This window comes from Ictalurus furcatus, chromosome 3 (genome assembly GCF_023375685.1).
Source record: "Ictalurus furcatus strain D&B chromosome 3, Billie_1.0, whole genome shotgun sequence".
Classification (NCBI taxonomy): Eukaryota; Metazoa; Chordata; class Actinopteri; order Siluriformes; family Ictaluridae; genus Ictalurus; species Ictalurus furcatus.
In genome coordinates, this window is record NC_071257.1 from 26,158,681 (window position 1) to 26,177,235 (window position 18,555).

General features: G+C 41.4%; 1 protein-coding gene across 10 annotated transcripts in view; it reads left to right on the top strand.

Annotated features, from left to right (window-relative positions):
- Positions 1–18,555, top strand: part of ndst2a (N-deacetylase/N-sulfotransferase (heparan glucosaminyl) 2a) — a 137,179-nt gene that overhangs the window by 63,272 nt on the left and 55,352 nt on the right. For 9 of the 10 annotated variants that reach the window (XM_053621751.1, XM_053621740.1, XM_053621744.1 and 6 more), the window contains one exon: positions 1,138–1,241. The exons of the other annotated variant lie outside the window; for it this stretch is intronic. The gene's annotated coding sequence lies outside the window, so the exon portion shown is untranslated. The remainder of the gene's footprint in view (positions 1–1,137; positions 1,242–18,555) is intronic. 10 annotated transcript variants of the gene reach the window in all.

Consider the following 18,555-nt stretch of genomic DNA (forward strand, 5'->3'; position numbering starts at 1 on the left):
GTATGTGTGAGAGGTTTAACCGAGGTACAAGGAGACTCCACAATAAACATATTTATGGTCTCAGTGTTGGTGGCTTTTTGTTTTCTTTTAAAGTAAGATATGGTACAGGAGTAACGCACCATATGCCTCACAGTACAAAACTGCATCCGTTGACACAACCATTTAGCGTGAATTATTTAACCGATCTCAGCCCCCACCGATGCTTGCTATGTAGGTCAAATATCTAAAATCTCCAGGCTTACTGGGTTGTGGCTACCACCGGATGCAGTAGAACAGTTCTTGGATCAGGAAAGGTTTCAGGCCGATAGTGAGGCCTTCAGGATGGTTTAGAAAGGGTAAAAGAACAACGTTAAATTACTTTAACAAACAAGTGATTGCACAACCGACGTGGATGAAGCAGTATTAAAGACTAGTCAAAGCGGAACAATCCGCATACCACTGTTAACTATTTGAGGCTGCAGTATTTTGTAGTATTTTAATACACGTCTTCTTATTTAATCAAACCCAACCCATATAACCAACAAAACAACTTGCCTCTGAACAGATCTGGATGTATTGGGTTATGGTGTGTGTTCAGCAGACAGACAAATCCAGAGCTGACATTTTCTATGTTTATTTTTGGATTAAGTATCGTGATGAGTAACGAGTTAGAGGTCTCTTTATGTGGATCTGCGCATAGCCAATTATCTTGACATGCATGATTCAATTCAGACTGAAACATCAGGCGAATGAGCAAATGCCATCCCTATTCATGTGTTCAAACAAGGACACGGTGAAGTAAACTAGGGTTAGATAAGTTACTGATTGCGGGTGTATCTGATCTTATTATAAGATGGAAACCGGTACCGTTGGAGAATTTCGTGTTGCTGCATGAGTTGTTTATACTGTAATAGTTTTGTTGACTCGCTGTGTGTATTAAGAGGCGATTTTGTGCAGAAGGAGTGAGCTGTGCAGAAAAGTGTTTTAAAGGAAAAGGCTGGTATTTGTCTTTTTTTAAAAAAAAAACCACAACAACAATTGAAGAAAAACAAGGCACCTAAATCAGGGCTGCTGGGTCTGGTGCAGTGCAGATGTCCTTCTCTGGGTTGTGGGATAGAAGAGACTGCATATGAACATTTCTCTCTCTTGTCTTGGCAGGACTGTGCGGGGGCTGGATGTTTGTCACTGTCACCCTCCGTCCGTTCCCTCTCAGATGTCACCACGGAGACAGGAGGAGGCTACAGGGATAGGAGAGACGCAAGGTGTGAGCTGAATCTGTCTTAGTCACTTTGTGCCTCACCGCGTGTGCGTTTGTTTTAGTGTGGGTGGGGTTTTTGTCACACATAATAGACCTAAAGGAAGGGTACATGATGAAACTTTTCAGTCTGTGTTTGTTTGTGAGAAGTGGAAGGGAAAAAAGAAGTCATGCGGTGAGAGTTTGCAAGCATGTGGGTGTATGTAAGCTGGCTGTACGTGACGCTGGTGTTGATTGTGAGCTGCTGAAAAGCCGGCCGAGCTGATGTAGGAGGCTCACAGTAACCTGAACTCTGGGAAAGAAAACCTGAAGCTGTATCGAGTGTCACACTCCTCTGTCTGTCTCACACTGGGGGGAAAAAGGAGGAGAGATTGATGGACTTGCTTGCTGTTAACGCCAACAGCGGATTGAAAGACTTCAGTGGCACTGGAACATTACATAAAGGGGTGTGGTTCAGGGCTTAATGTGCAGGTGCTGAGTGGAACGATCAGATCAGACTGTGGAGCACTGCAGTATGAAACATCCAGCTCTCTTTACATTGTCCACATTAGGACATCAGACTTCTCTTACCAAGAGTCTTGAGATAATGTCCCAGTGTGTAGTGGTATTGGGAGCAGGGGTTTCTATTAAAAAGGGTTCACAAATGGCTGAAACTACAGAAATGCAATACGTGGAAGCCTGTCTTGAGCCCATCATTCGCAGGGATTCCTTCCAGAGAACATTAAACATTACACTGTTTTCTGTGGTTCTTTAGTAATTTAGGATCGTCCAGATAGACACATTGGCCTTTTTGAAACAAATGCTGCCTCTTGGATTGGAAAGTGACTCCATACTGTCTACAGTGAGGGTCCGTTAGAAGGTGAAAGAAAAATATGAATCACATGAAAATGAATCACATGTAAATGAATCATACGTAATTGAATCACATGTAAATGAATCACATGAAAATGAATCACATGTAAATGAATCATATGAAAATGAATGAATAAATTAAACACAGAAGATGAAAGAAAATAAAAATCACTCAGAAGAGTGTAATCCTAAAGGCTGATTAAAGGGGCTGTTGATCAGTTCCTCCAGGATTCTCACAGAAATTAACGCAAAAACAAACAAACTCCGCGATATTCAGAGGCAGGGGCCGACTTTACCATTAGGCAAAGGTCGGCAATTGCCTTGTGCCCCGAGCTACCAAGGCCCCCAAAATTGCATAAACTTATTGTTAAGGAAGTTTTATTTTTTACTTTTCGCTAATTATGTTTTTCTAAAAATCCATATGCTAAAATGCCATCAGAATGCTTAATTCATGAGTGTCTCAGCCCCCAATTTCTGTATTTTGGGTGTGTCCCCCAAATCACTAAATCTGCCCCTGTTTAAAGGATCTTGCAATTTTTCAAAATTACCTCAGAATTTTCCTCAGGTTTGGGCCATGACTCATGTGACGTCATCACAACGCGCATTCAGCCAAAGCCCTCTTCGATTCACTTGCGTCGAACATGAGTAGAGCTAAAAGGTCTCATTTACCAACAAACATCACTGCAAAACTATTTCGTGCAGTTGAAATTTCGCCAATTCAAGCAGAAAAAGCACAAAAAAATGTCAAATTGCAGTGGCAAAAACAATAAATTGAACTCGACGCAGAAATTCCCGCTTCACTGCTGCTCACTTCCGGTATAAAATTTTAGCAGTGCAGCGATTACAGAGCTTATGAACTGCAGTTTCGTCAACATTCCACACAAGAGAGATCTTTACACACAGCACGAAATCGATGTGTTTTCCCTCCCTCTTTTGATTGACGGGATATAATCGGCCCTGATCATCGGATGTTTTTAAACTATCGGCTGATGGCCCATAGCAGGGAAAAATAGCTTTCATCGGCTGATGCAACGGTGCATCTTTATTGACATCCTTATAACACCCAAGCCACCTGTTTTTTAAATGAACAGAATAGATAATTTCATTTCTTTTAACAACATTATTTCTGAGAATTCCATCTCATACAGAATTCAATCTTCATCTCATACAGCACAGATATTATCTCTCTCTCACTCATTTTGGTATCCAGTCATCAGTCAATCAGGATGATGCTTTATGGCAGATTCAAACGACTGGTTAAATCACCAGTGAAAATAAAGAAGAGGCAGGGCTTTGTACATTTTCAGTTAAATGAAGTCATCCATGTGCTGCTTTTTGAACTGAACTGGCACTAGTTATTGCTTATTGCCTGCAGCTGCATTCTTATTTAATATGTTTCATTTTATTTAAGCGCATGAGGAACCTAATAAACCTGTATAACATTTCCCTAATTGCGCGAATATAATCAAGGTTTTTTTTTTTTTTTCTGAAATAATATCGACATTCTTTTTCCCCTCGCTGTACCTGCAGTCGTTATCATATCGTAAGAACCAGCATTGCTCGTGCCTAGCAGCAGACACCGAGTGAGAGTACAGGGTGAGCTTTTGTAGTGATTATAAGGAAGACAAACAGTGTTCACATGAAATGTTGGAGCCCAAATCCCTGCTGTAGTCAGTCTCCAAGAGCCAGCTCAAGTGCAATTACAGCCGCTAGCAGTTCAGCTCCAATCGCACAGTCACTCTGGGGATGCGAGTACAAAGGAACGGTTTTGTCTCTTGATTTCTCGCTCTGCCTTCCTTTCACATCGTGTTCCTGATCTTTTCTGACTTTTCGAGCCCGTTCCTCACGCCGCTTTGTTAGGGATAAGTGAAATGTGGCACCGCATATGTGAGAGTTGTCAGGATAGGCTTACCAAAATGTGACTTCAGTACTGAAGGACACCAGACTGTACTGTCCTGAAGCTAAAAATACTACACCTCAAGCAGCGAGCAGGAGCATCATATTCAGGCACATACTCGTGCAGCCTCGGTTCATCACTATCTTTGTTTTTAAACCCCACACTCCTTCAGCTGCTAAAAAATCAGATGATTCATTTATGGAGAAGCAAATTGCTAATCTACACCCAAATTTAACTCTGAATAAAATGCTTAATCGAATCTAAGGAGAGGTTGTGATGCTTTTCAGCCAGATTTCTAACCCAAGTTGCTTGTGTTTGCTCCTTTGCAGTGGAGGGATTTAAAAAAAAAAAAAAAAAAAAAAAAAAGCATTTTGCATGCTTGTTTCGCTGCGTGCCTTTATCAGCAAGATAAGAAGTATAACGCGAGGAACAGCTGGTCTTTTTTAAAAAGTCGACATGAACTCTATGCGAATTTTGCTCTCGCACATCTGAGTCAAATCAGCATATTTGATTCTCCTATAGTGAAAATACATCGGATATTAGCGTTGGCCCGTTTAAATGCAGCATCAAAATTAGTGAATGTTATCCAGCCATGTTGTAGTATTGAAAAGTTCTTGAACTTGCAATACCTTGTGCAGTGCTACATGTCGAGCATTGATAACCCTGCTTTGGTGGATTGCTTCTCGGATGAAGAGAGACGATAAGAGAGCTCGTGCGAGAGGAGAGAGTGGTTCTTAAAGCCTGCTGCGTGTAAGAGAAACAATGAGACAGTAAACTGAGCTGTACTGGAGAACCTGGGGTTTGTGACGTCAGCTTACATAGTGTGTGCAGGAATGTTTAGGGTCTCTTGCCCCTAGGAAAAGCTGCAAAGTAATTGCACAAAGCGATGCAGGGCAGGATGTGCCGGAAAGTAATGGAGAAAGGGAGTGTGTGTGTGTGTGTGTGTGTGTGTGTGTGTAAGGAGAGTGTAATTGAGCAAGTGGGTGAAGGAGCAACATCCAGGAAGGAGTGAGCTGTCTGAGGTTTTGTGGCATGGGCTATACATGAAGACATGAGTAGCTCCAGGGCTGCTGTTAAGGGAACGATGGATTGAGGGCAGAGAACAAAGAGAAGGCATTAGTGTACCCTGAGAGGGAGGGAATTTACATGCTGTTACTTGCTGCTTGCTGTTTCTGTGCTTATTCAGCTTCATTCACACAGCTGACAACAGTGCGTTTGGAAAAACACGAGCAAGGAAGGTAATTCTACCCCCGGCTGTGGCAGAACCAAATTCCTTCTGAAGTAGGAGGTTTTCACAGTTACTACATAATTAACATAAATAGCGTACCGTCACTACCAGAAGCCCCTGTATACACTCTTTTTTTTTTTTTTTTTTTTTCTTTTTTCACCCCCCCTTCATATTATGTGTGATGTTTTAAGAAGCTTTTATGTCATTAATTAACAGCAGTCTTTAATTCATTGTAACACGGTTATTTCATTACATTTATCATTGTCTTTTGCACGACAGCAACTAGATTTAACTGTGCAGTTTGTTCTGCGTGATCATTATAATCTGACTGGTCAGAAGGTGTTGATTAATTTCCTTTATACCACAGGGCGGTTGAGTGCTCGGATCTGATTGGTCAGAATGTGTGTTCATTTCGTATAACAGCACAGTGGAAGGAGTCTCGGTTGTAAGCACTCTCAGGCTTGTTTATGCTTTCCGTTTTCAAGGTAAAATGACAGGCTGTGTTTTTTAAGAGAGAGGGAGCGACCAGATGGAAAGAGAGATGTGTTGTCGTTGCTATAGTAACAACTCAATCGCTAAATCTCATAATTTAAGCCTAACAATAAATGGATTTTAAAAGACGTTATTTAACAAAACGCATATAATCGTTGATGATACGGTGAAGATTTCTGTATGTTTGTTTATTGTTTATGGAAGGAGTCTGAAGTTTTTTGTTTTGTTTTGTTTTTTTGTTTTTTTTTTTTTAAGTTCTCCGCCCTAGAAGTCTTCAGGACAAAGGAGTTTGTGGTTTCTTGGTAATATGAGAAGCTGTGGTTTTTGAGGGAAAGACTGTTTATAGCTGCTTGAATCTATGTGACAGGAAATATTTAGTTTTGCTGATATTTGCAGATATTCCACATCCTAAATCCATATCAATAATTTGGGCTCTATTAAACTTCTGCGTTCGTGTCTTTGCGAGCACGTCAGGACACTCGCACAGGGTGACGTGTTCATACTTGCACGTAACATGCGCCATCACGTGACACGCACCAGAATTTACTGAATTACCGCGTAGAGGAGCCGAAAAACAGTTCCGTGTTTCACTGTAGGAATAATAAACAGAAGATAAAAAGATAACACAGACATAATGTGGTTTTGGGGAAAAGAACCCTCGTTTGATTCACTCTAAACCAAGTGAATTGTCTGATAGAACTGCACGATAGTGTGTCTCTGTGTGCCACGTTTACCCATGATCCCCCACTTTGTGTTGCAAATACAGGTTAACGCAGAAGTATAAATCAGCCTCGAGTCTGCTACACGTCCGGTCACACTACCGCACCCGGTCGTTGATGATTTTCCTGTAACACCACTGCAACACCATCATGTTTTATTCCTGATTAAAATGGACATTAAACGCGAGGCGGTTATTTGCGATAATCATGGTACAGGTCATACTGTAGTGGGTTTATACCGACTCTGTATGAAACGTCTAGCACGGAGATTAAAACAAGTCGAACAGGTCGTGATCGAAAGCCCCTGAATCATTAATATCTTAAGGGTCTTGAGGATTCACTCTTGGTGTCAACAGTAAATTGAGTCTCAGTGTGTGCATGTCAGAGTTGATGAGTTTTCTCAGAGAAATGAATCGAATTGTGTGTGAAAGATAGTGACGCTACAGAGCTTTTAATCAGATTGCAACTTCTCACCTGAAGCCTGCAAGTTTTTCTTTTTGTCCATGCTTAGACTGTTTTTATCCATTTCTCACTGCGTTCTCCATGGGTTGATGACCTCTGTGATGTCTCAAGGTTTTTAGTGGTAATTGCAGTCATTCGTTCCGGTTTGGGAAGCGCGGTGGACGAGGTGAATGGCTGAGGATGTGGTTTATGGGACCAGGAGTGAGACAGTGTTGATGAGCAGACAGGGTAGTGTGTTGAGTGTGTGTGGGGGTGTGTAGATTGGCCGTTTTCAAAGCTTATTGCTCGTGGGTCATAGTTTTTGTGGATGTGTATGGAAGCCTGATGTTTCATGTGTTTAATTGTTGTCGTGATCACCATTGCTGAGACTGATATTATGGCTGAAGCTTGTGATATGCAAATGAACACCAACAAATCGGTTTTTGTGTTCTGTAATCTTTTCTATTCTGAGTGTTTTGATGAATCATGGCAAAAAGCTGTTTATTTTAGTCAAATTAATGCAGGCCATTCTCGAGCTCTTGAATATATATTTTAAGGCATTCTGTGATCACAGATTTGCGATAATGTATTAGTCGATATTAATGATTCATATCACCCGAATTTCATGTTAAAACTAATAATATTTAGAACATTTTTTCATGTAAGCACTACACTGAAATTATAGAGTCTATAAAATGTAATAAAACACAGATAATAAATCTCAAGCAAGAAACATAGTAATATAAATACCAAAAATGTGGCACGTTTGCCTCACACCGCCAGGGTTGGGGGTTTGATTCTAACCTCTGCCCCGTGTGCGTGGAGTTTGCATGTTTTCTCCGTGCTTTGGGGCTTCCACCGGTTTCCTCCCCCAGTCCAAAAACATGTGTTATAGGCTGATTGGCATTTCCAAATTGTCCGTAGTGTGTGAGTGGGGGTGTGTGTGTGTGTGTGTGTGTGTGTGTGTGTGTGATGGGTTGGCACCCCGTCCAGGATAGGGGTGTCACGAGAACCGATACTTCGGTACTAAGTCGGCACCAACATTCTTAAAATGTGACGGTACTTATTTTTCTGCATCCCATTGGTACATTGGTGCAATCCCATGGATTGTAACGAAAGTACCGTGGTTGCGATTCTTCCGGACCTGATGGGGGCAGCAAATAGTCAGTCCACCAGTGGTGAAGAAGAACAACTCCTACAAGCACATGGGAAAAACTACAAAAGATTAGCTTAGCTTAACAAGTTTAGCTCTGCCCCGACTCGTTGAGAGGAAAAGAGAGGAAAGCTAGTATCGGTTTCAGGTGTGCAACCGATACTATCGTTCAGTTCAAACAAAGTGAGGAAACACCCGGAAATTGGCGAAGCACCTGAAAGACGGTCCCTATGTTATATTTGTTTGAGGCAGCTGGCATTGTAGCCGTGAAACCAGCTAACGTTATGCTCCATGTAATGTTAGCGATAGCCAGTTATTTGTTAATGATGCTAACGCATTGCAGTGTTATAAACTACGTCCTAATGGGCCACCATGCATCGCCATTCAGCCCGTGTCCTGTCAGCTAAATGTAGCCTAATGTCACTAATAATTATTCAAATGTTCATGCTTTTAATAAATCTTTTAGGTCTGCCACCCTATCAGTGAATTTAAACTAATGCTTGCATTCAGAGTATAAGGTGTGTGTGTGCACGTGCGCGTATAGGAGTGCACGTCCACTCATCAGACAGTGTTTGATAACTAAAATACCCCCCCCCCCCTCTCTCTCTCTCTCTGCCTCTGCCAGTATCAGCCAGAGGAGGATGTCCTCCAAGAGAGTTTTTTTATTTTATTTTTTCTAATTTTATACCACACCGTGGTATCGACTTTGGTATCATGTACTTTTGGTGGTATCGGTACCGACTACTAGATTTTTGGTATCGTGACATCCCTAGTCCAGGGTGTCCCCCACCTCGTGCCCCGAGTCCCATGGGATAGGCTGCAGGCTCCCTGTGACCCTGTGTAGGATAAGCGGTACAGAATATGGATGGATGTGTAGCAGCACATAGTAAAAAAAATAGTGTAACAATCACAATTTACATCTCAACGTATCAATACAAGATAATCGCAATATACTGTATGATATAACTAAATGGCAAATGGTGCACTTATATAGTGCTTTTATCCAAAGCGCTTTACACTGTGTCTCATTCACCCATTTACACACAGACTCCCACACCAGTAGTAGCAGAGCTGCCATGCAAGGCGCTAACTTGCCATCAGGAGCAACTTGGGGTTCAGCGTCTTGCCCGAGGACACTTCATCATGTGGGCCGGGAATCGAACCGCCAACCCTACGATTAGTGGACAACCCGCTCTACCACCTGAGCCACAACCGCCCTCTAACTAACTAATTATTAGGACACGCCTAGTAGCAATATCACTCCAGTATACTTTTTAAAATTGGTGTGTAGCCCCTGTGATGGACACACAGGTGCTAATGGTCGTGTTTATTTGCTCAGACAGTGAACTACACTATTCTAAATGCAGTATTATGTGTTAAGGCAGTGGGACCCGTCACTGCCCAGAGTACATATTCTGTTTTCAGTTCATTCCTCAGATTGTTAGATCTGCCCCGAAATAACCGGTCTGTTGTGGAAGAAGGAAAGCTTGGAGATCCAAACCAAGAAAGTGAACACACAAATTGTGTACGTGAGGGAGATCTACAGCGTGAGGACAACGAGTGGTGCTGATGCCGAATATCGTCAAGGCCTATATCTGCTGACAACTGCCTCTGAAAGACGATGGGGAGAAGACATGTAGTGAAAATTAATAACCCTGGGCCTGACGGAGATGGACGCTGGGGCTGTGTGTTGGTGTGCGACTGTGTGGCTGGCTATATCTTTTCCTGTCTTTTACTCAGTATGCACTCTGTCCCGTTAATGAGATTTTTACCCGTTTTCCTTTTGTCTTTATGTCTGAAAAGAGCTTAGTTACTCTGCTTTATGAACCAGAAGAGCTTAAAGAACCGGAATAGATTTTGCACTATTAAAATGCAGCGCACACTTCGGCGTTAACGTTAGCGAGAGCCGTGGCTGAGGGGCTTTAACAATAGAGCTCTTTTTATGACGGGAGCCACAGGTTTGTGCATTATTGCACCCATCAGCAGGGGCGCTGACTGATCTCACTCTCATCTGAAAGCGTGTCAGCAGCACGTCAACTAAAGAGTAATGGCTGCTTCATAATGAGAGAACGTGTTGGCCCTATCCCCACTTGATCAATTTGCCTCTAATTAATGTTAATTTAACGCCAAGAAACTCCTCTGATTCTCTCAATCACTGCCAGGTCTTGCTGTTCCTGTTCTCTTCATGGTCATGAAGCTATTAAAAACGTCTTTATTATGTATGCGGTATGAACCGATGAAGTGCTATTAGAGGTACTGTAGGGTGCCGTGTCAATGTCAAAGGGTCTCGTGCTGGTTAAGTGAATGGACCGCACTCGCAACACTCAATTAGTGTCTCACGTAGATTGTGGCCTTTTTTTCTTTCTTTCTTTCTTTTCTTTTCTTGTCCTTTTTTTTTTTTTTTTTGCGAGTCAGGTGAAAGTGAAGCAGAACTCCCTCCTCTGCTCACAAGTTGTTATTAGTGTTATAGATTATCACCTGAGTGTTTTCATGTTTACTTAATGTGCTGCATAAAAGGCCAAACCAGAGAGAGAGTGAGTGTGGGGTGGGAGGGGGGTGTTTATTAATAAGTGTCTTCAGCTTTGTGTGTGTGTGTGTGTGTGTGTGTGTGTGTGTGTGTTAGGGTGTATCGCCTGTCCAGTTATTTTTAGGAGAATGGTTTGATTCTAGCATTAAAATGGTTTTGCTGATTTCAATTCTTTATTTGCATTCTGAGCAGGTTTTACAGTAGTCTGCAGTGTGCCAAGTTATTTTGCTGTCTGTCAGGTAGTCCTGCTAATGTATACACACACACACACACACACACACACACACACACACTATCTTTTACTCCGTTCTGCAGTTATGCCTCGAGCTGCATATTAGCCAAGCTGACAAAAATGCTTAAAGCCAAGTGGTCCAAAGTTTGGTTGAAGTATTTTACTCAAGGAAAAAAAAAAAAAATAGTCAAAATTCAACGTGCACTTTCAGGTAATATTATGCATGAAGTGACTGTGTGTGTGTGTGTATTGTGTGTACATTTGAAAACAGTAAAATGTTGCCTGTTTGACTGGTTGAATCTGACTGCTGGGATTTTCCCCACACAGTGTACTGCCATAGTAATGTCAAGTTTCACAAATAATCCTGTTTTAGCTAGCTAATTGACTGACTGGCTGTTTTTCAAATTTGACTCATGCTGTCTTATTTGTTTTGAACCTGATTTGTATTACTACTTAGTGTTTTTAAATTATCCCCAGAATTTCTTCATTCGATTAAAATATTGAAACAGTGAAGTACAGAATATAATATTGTACACATTAAAGTAATGTATAGAAAGAAGTCTAAATACCTAGGGCCTGGCAGGAGTCGCAACAGTCAGTATTTTACATGGACAACAATAATCCGATATGAAGCCGATTAAGACAATACTCAGATTAAGAAACTAGCATGTAAACAGCGATTTTTGATGACCTTAATCCGACTAAAGTCATACTCGAAGTAAACACAAATCGAATTAAGACATGTAGAGTATTCCTATTTTGGTTGCATTATTGAAGTGCGTTACAGACATGTAAACACCTTAATCACACTGTTAATGTCGTGTGGGAGTTTTCACCGCATTTTGCGACGGGACACGATCACACACGGCAGTGCTCAACCGTTTGACGGCAAACAAGAGAGCACGGTTTTCTCTTTTTGACTCCCCCCCCCAATCAGTCCTTACTCCGTACTCTCGTCCAGCACCTCTGAGTTTGTCGCAGTAGCTTGAATGAAATGTTATAATGATATGTAATAATGTTGAATGATGAATAATATGTCTAATAAATGTTGAATGATATGTAATAATTAGATTACTGCTGTCCATGTAAACGTAGTCAGTGAGAGTTCAGTGTATTATGTAGCGTTAGTGGGCTAGCTTTAATGAATTTAGGGAAAGCCCCTTTGTTAACTCTGTGGTCACAGTACACATTGTGTATGTCATAATTACATGATGTGCTTTATAAATCATCAGTGTAAACCACTGGCGTTGTCAGTGTCATGATTTCAGAGTGCAGTTTCAGTTGAGACAGCAGATGTTCCGGTAATGGTCATGTACTTCGGATAGAAGTAGATCATATTACAGAAGTGAGTTCACACTAGATTTGTATCACACAATTTGCGATGGCTTCTCTGAAAAGAATGAACAGTGAATCATTCAGCTGTACCTGACTGTCTGCCAGTCTTTGACAGTCTGTATTTGTCTGTGTGTCAAGGAAGCTGTAGTGAAAGACAGCCTCTCTTTCTCTCTCTCTCTCTCTCTCTCTCTCTCTCTCCCTTCCCCACTTACCTCTCACCGATTTCTCGTGTCTCGTTCTCTCTCTCTCCTATCAGTTTGAATTATACTCTCTTCTCTAGAATATTTCAATATGTCCAACCCTGAATGTCAAACACATCACACATCATCTCTCCTCCAGAGTATAGCGTAGGTTTTCATTTTTATAAGCAATATTTAAGAATTTTTTTTTTTTTTTAACTGTAATAGTGTATATAGAGGTAAACACATTTTATGGAAATGAATATAAAATGAGTACTACATTTAAATCAAACTAATTAACTCAATTTTATTTGTATAGCACTTTTAACTGTAGACATTTTCTGTAGACAAAGCAGCTTCACAGAATCTGGATATTTATTTAGATCCCTAATTAGCAACCCAGAGGCAATAAAAGTGTTGCAAACCAATACTATTCTTTTTTTATTATTTAAAAAGTCTGGTAAATTGCAATCATACAAAAGAGTAGGAATCTACACTCACTGGTCACTTTATTAGGAACACCATATTAATACTGGGAAGGACTCCTCTTTGCAGCCTCAATTCTTTGTGGCATGGCATTGTACAATGTGTTGGAAACATTCCTTTGAGATTCTGGTCTGTGTTGACACGATTGGATAATTGCTGCAGATTTGTCACATTCATGTGAATCTCCCGTTCTACCGCATCTCAAAGGTGCTCGTTTGGATCCTGGTGATTGGGAAGGCCACTGAACTCATGGTCATGTTCATGAAACCAGTTTGAGACAAGTTGTGCTTTGTGACATGGTGCATTATCATGCAAGAAGTAGCCATTTAAGATGGGTAAATTGTAGCCATAAAGAGATGCACATGGTCAGCAACCATACTCAGATAGGCTGTGGCATTCAAACAATGTTCAACTCGTATTAACAGGCCCAGTGTGTGCCAGGGAAACATTCCCCACACCATTACACCACCAACACCAACCTGAATTGTTCTCACAAGGCAGGTTGGGTTCATGGCTTCATGCTGTTGATGCTAAATTCTGACCCTAACATCTTTATCTCGCATCAGAAATCGAGAACAGACCAGGCCGTGTTTTCCCAATCTTCAGCTGTTCAGTTTTCGTTAGCCTGTATCCACTGTAGTCTCAGATTACTGTTTTTGGTTATAGTTTTGCTCAGCTGTGATAGAAATGGCATTTGATATTTTTTTTTTTTTTGTCAAATGTCTACCAATGTGTCATTTATGCCAGCCTGCTGTCTACTCATTGGAATAATTAAAAACACAAAGGATGGAAAAGACGTCACATGGTGATTTGAAATCATCACGTGATCTCTTGCACAGTAGCTTCTCAAGTAGGATTGAAAGCTAAATTTACTTTACGCCTGCAGGGACTTTAAACAGTGTCTGAGTGAATGAGAGGGGATGTGAGTGAGTGAGTGAGTGAGTCAGTGTGTGCCACAGTGGATAAGTGATAATGGATTTTAGGAAATCTGATCATGAGTCAGCAGAAGATATTATTATTCACTTACAAATCTCCAGGCGGTGAGGATGCAGTTCCCTGTAAATGAGGAGGGACAGGCCAGAATCCTGGAGCCCAGGAGAAAGCTCCCACTGCCAAACCATTTACTGTACTGTTGGGAACATTTAATCGATATATATAATCATAAATGGTAGGTTGTCTTATTTTAAGGCTCCCTGCATGTCCTAATGTCTTTATGGTCTTCCTTTCCAAGAATGTTGCTGAATGTGCGTGCCAGAAATACGCTTGCTCTGTTGTTCACTTTGTTGGCCCTGGGGTTGTTGTTATCTGGCATAAACAAGAGCATTAAAGGAATGGAAAGCTGTACCACATACCTCCACTTTTAAGTTAAGCCCAATATAGCCAACAGTTGGGGACACCTGATGATCACACCCATATGCGGTTCTTCACTAAACGTTCGCCTCAAAGTTGGAAGCACGCAATTGAACAGGATGTCTTTGTATGCCGTAGCATTACGATTTCTCTTCACTGGAAGGAAGAGGTCCAAACCTGTTCCAGCATGACAGTGTCAGTCTGCACAAAGCGAGCTCCATGAAGACATGGTTTGATAAGGTTGAAGAACTCGAGTGGTCTGAACAGAGTCCTGACCTCAACCTCGCTGAAAACCTCAGGGCTGAACTGGAGAACTGCAAGTTAGCCCCTGACCTCCTCACCCGACATCAGTACCTGACCTCAAGATGTGAAAGATGTGCATTTTATTCTGAAAGCACTTACTTTCGCTTCACATTGACGTTAGAAGACCTGTGAATTCATAAGCCACAAGTTTGGGGGGGGGGTGGTCTCTTTGGTCAGTAATGGTCATGTAATGGTCATGTAATGGTAAATGGTCTGCACTTATATAGCGCTTTTATCCATAGCGCTTTACACTGTGTCTCATTCACCTATTCAGTTGTCAATTTAGGAGCTGATAATTTGACAGAAGCTGTCGAGCTTTTTGCTTCTGGTTTTTATGGTAAAATAGTTTTATTTTATACTCTCTCCCTTCTAGGATTTTCTTGTTAGCAATATTGGCAACTCTGCTTGTATACAAGTCTACAAATTAACAAGTATACACATTGTTTTAAAATGCATTGCAGCTTAACATCACACAGCTCAAACAATTTGAAGGGGCCCCTCATTTTGTGTGTGTGTGTGTGTGACTGACTGGTGGTGGGGTGGACTCGCCCATGCAGATTAATGAGCAGATATAAAGCTGTGTGTGTGCGTGTGCCATTATGCATGTGAAATGCAGATTTGCTACTGTAGTTGTGCTTTATCCATTGAAGCATATGGAAACATTTCCTGCAAATCCACTTCACGAGAGCGTCTTAGCTCTTCCACATCATATGAACCTTCACGTACACTTCTTTTTATGAAGAATTGACGCAAGAGGAGTGAAGAACTGCACGCCTTTCTACCTTTCTTCTCCTCCACCTGAGTGGCAGTCATCCTGAGTTCTATATTCAGCATGTCATTGAGAATGACACTGACATCCGTGTGTCTCGAGCGTCGTCTGATAGAGGTTGAGCAAGCATGCTCATCTCCAGGGCTGCATTCTTGAGTGACAGTCCTGCTTCAGGCCAGTGGGCTTATTCTTCTGTGGTCTGACACATGGAACCATATCTCCAAAGCCCTGCCACTCTCATACTGTTCTGTACTGAAATAAAGCTGCTCGTAAAGACAGCGAGGCAGAGAAACATGACAAAATTAAATGTGCTGAAAGAATATCTCTCATTGTGTCCAAGTGCAGAGTCCTTTCTCCTTACTCGAGTAGTGACCATGTTTAGTCGAGACTGACAACTTGATTACAGTGCAGCTTGTATGAAAATGTTTTAATATGCAAGTTGTGTAGCAGTAGAAGTGCTTTGTGTGTGTGTGTAATGTAGCAAAGCGTCAACACATTCTCTGCGGCTCAGAGGGTTCTCAGCAGGAAGCAGCATGCTGTGAGTGGAAAACCATAACGGCGTGCCATGTTTGACCCAGTCTTCACGCTCCACCGGAGATGTACACATTCACCTCCTCCTTAGCAGCGATGCAGGGAAACTGTGAGGCCATCCGCATAAAGAGCTCCAGCACCTGGCTCAGATAAAGGGTCCTTTAACTGCCGGATCACAGCTCTGAGACAATGCGATGGCTTTGGATGCATGACAGGTGCGAGAGGAAATGTGGCAGCTTTCTCATAAGATAAGCTTTAAGGCTGGTTTATGCCTAGTCTGAAATGTTTTGGAGAAAATGACATTCTGAAATCTGGGACATGGCCTTTCAGGACAGGAGGACGAGTTTGGCTCCTACGCAGGCCGTGCAGCAAACAAGGGAGGACTCATGGCCAGGTCTTATTTACACGGTCCATAGCTGGAACTTATTTGCATGGATCCGGCACTTCTGCAGCTTTTTTCTTTTAATACAGTTAAGCAAATCATTTTGTCCTGGTCAGTATCAAATTTTCAAAAACCAAAACTGTTTGTATGCATTTTTGCCAGCTACGCTCTCTCCAATCTTGATCCAGAGATATTCATGGATGGTGAACACATCAGTGTGGTTAAGGAACCCAAATTCCTTGGAAGAACTCTTCCCAGTAAACTGACTTTTATCCGTCACATAAAGATTTTAAAAGATAAATGTCTTAAAGCCATGAACATTTTAAAGGTTTTTTTTTTTTTTTAGCTAAAACAAAATGGGTTGCAGAAAGTTCAGTTCTTTTAAAGCTCTACAGATTACACTAACTCTACACTAATTCTATCATGGCTGTATAGTGTATGGATCATCCAGGAAATCGTGTACGTCACCAACTCAAAGTTTGTATGTCGAAGCAAATGCACTTTCTCTGGAGAACAGAAGACTCAAACTAGCCCTACGATATACAACAAAGCTGAAGACCAACAAAGAAAACCCAGCTTACCATCCTGTTTTCTCAACTCCTTCTTCAAGCCTATACCAACAAAAACCAAGACATATCCGACATTTTGGACTACAGATCAAACCACATTTACAAAATCTCAAAGTAGATCTGAGCACACTGGAACAGATGCACTTCTGTATAATCCCCCTGGAACTTGAAAAAACCAAAAATAATTTCAGACCTAACAAGAAACACAAAATCTTAAACCCACCCAAATGACTTTCAATAACAACTCCTCTACATTAGAGAAATATATCCATCACATACCCCTGTATGTACAGGGGTACATCTGCATTCATGATCCACCACCATAAAAAAGGAATATCCATCCCCAACCACAGCTCAGTTTTTACAGCAGAGGCAAATACTATCGTCTTAGCACTGGACTCCATAAAGTCTATGCAACAGAAAAACTTTCTGATAATTACAGATTCAAAATCATGACTTCAAGCCATGTCATCCCTGAAAAATTATCACCCAACGCTTGTTACCTGGACACTGTGGAATCTTGGGAAATGAAGAAGCAGACCCTGCTGCAAAGGAAGCACTGTCAGCAGATTTCAAAAAGTGTCCGATACCTCCCACTGACCTAAAACCATAATAAACCCGTATATTAACAGCACATAGCAAACTGAGTGGGACCAGTGTACCATGAACAAACTCCATGAAATCAGCACTATTGTTGGCAAAAGAAACGTTTCTCTGTTTTCAAATCGCTGGGACCAGATCGTCTACACCCGCTGTCGAATAGGTCTCTCCAGAATGACTCAAGTTTTTAATATTAGGAGATTCGCCAACATGTACCTTCAGCCAGAATCCATTATCCTCGAAACATGTTTTATTAGACTGTACTGGTCTTAACCGCATGAGAAACCCTTTTTTTTTTTCCTTCCTTTCAGTCAACACTCTGGAAGAAATTCTAAACTAATTAATTTTTAAGTCAAACCTAATGCAATTGTAGAATTTTTAGGAAAAATATATTTTTAAAAACCTTTTATAGAGTTTCTTAGACATTTCTTGCCATGAAAATAGCCATAGACACTGGCATGGCGTTAAAAAACAAACAAACAAAAATCTTTTTAATGGATGATTATTCTGTGTCACCTCCCGTCCAAAAAATATAATCAGCTCAGTCGGTTCAGATCATGTGCTTATGTTTATAATGTAGTCATTTTCAAGATGTCCCAAATTACCAAACACAGTTTGGTTCATAGACTTAATCGCCTATTATGTTTCGCACTGACGAGTTGTTATGATGCCTTCTCAATTCTTATTGAGAAGATTGCAATTCACATATTCACCTATCACGTATCTGGCAACGATACGATATAAATGCGAGTGTTTTAGAATGACATTTGTCATATGCAAACCTTTGCTGATCGGGTTAGGCTACATTTCAAGCTTTTTTGATGGCATAGTGTCCATCTATCCATCCATTTTCTTTACTATTTATCCTACACGGGGTCATGGGGAGCATGCATCCTATCCCGGGGAACAAGGCTGGGGACACCCTGAACGGGGTACCAATCCATCACAAGGTATAATCGCACACTACACACAATTTGGAAATGGCAATCAGCCTACAAGTCATGTCTTTGGACTGGGGGAGGAGACCGGAGGACCCGGAGAAAACCCCCGATGCAGGGGGAGAACATGCAGACTCCCCGCACACAGGGCGGAGACGAGATTCAAACCCCCAACCTCGGAGGTGTGAGGCGAATGTGTAATGTAATGTCATATCATGTAATTCAGAACTCAACAGGTTTCTTAGGTGAGTAGTAAACCAAATATTTAACTCGTTAACATTCAGTTGTGCACCTGGATTTGGAGAAGTTTATGGAAAATTGCAAGTATAACCAGTGAA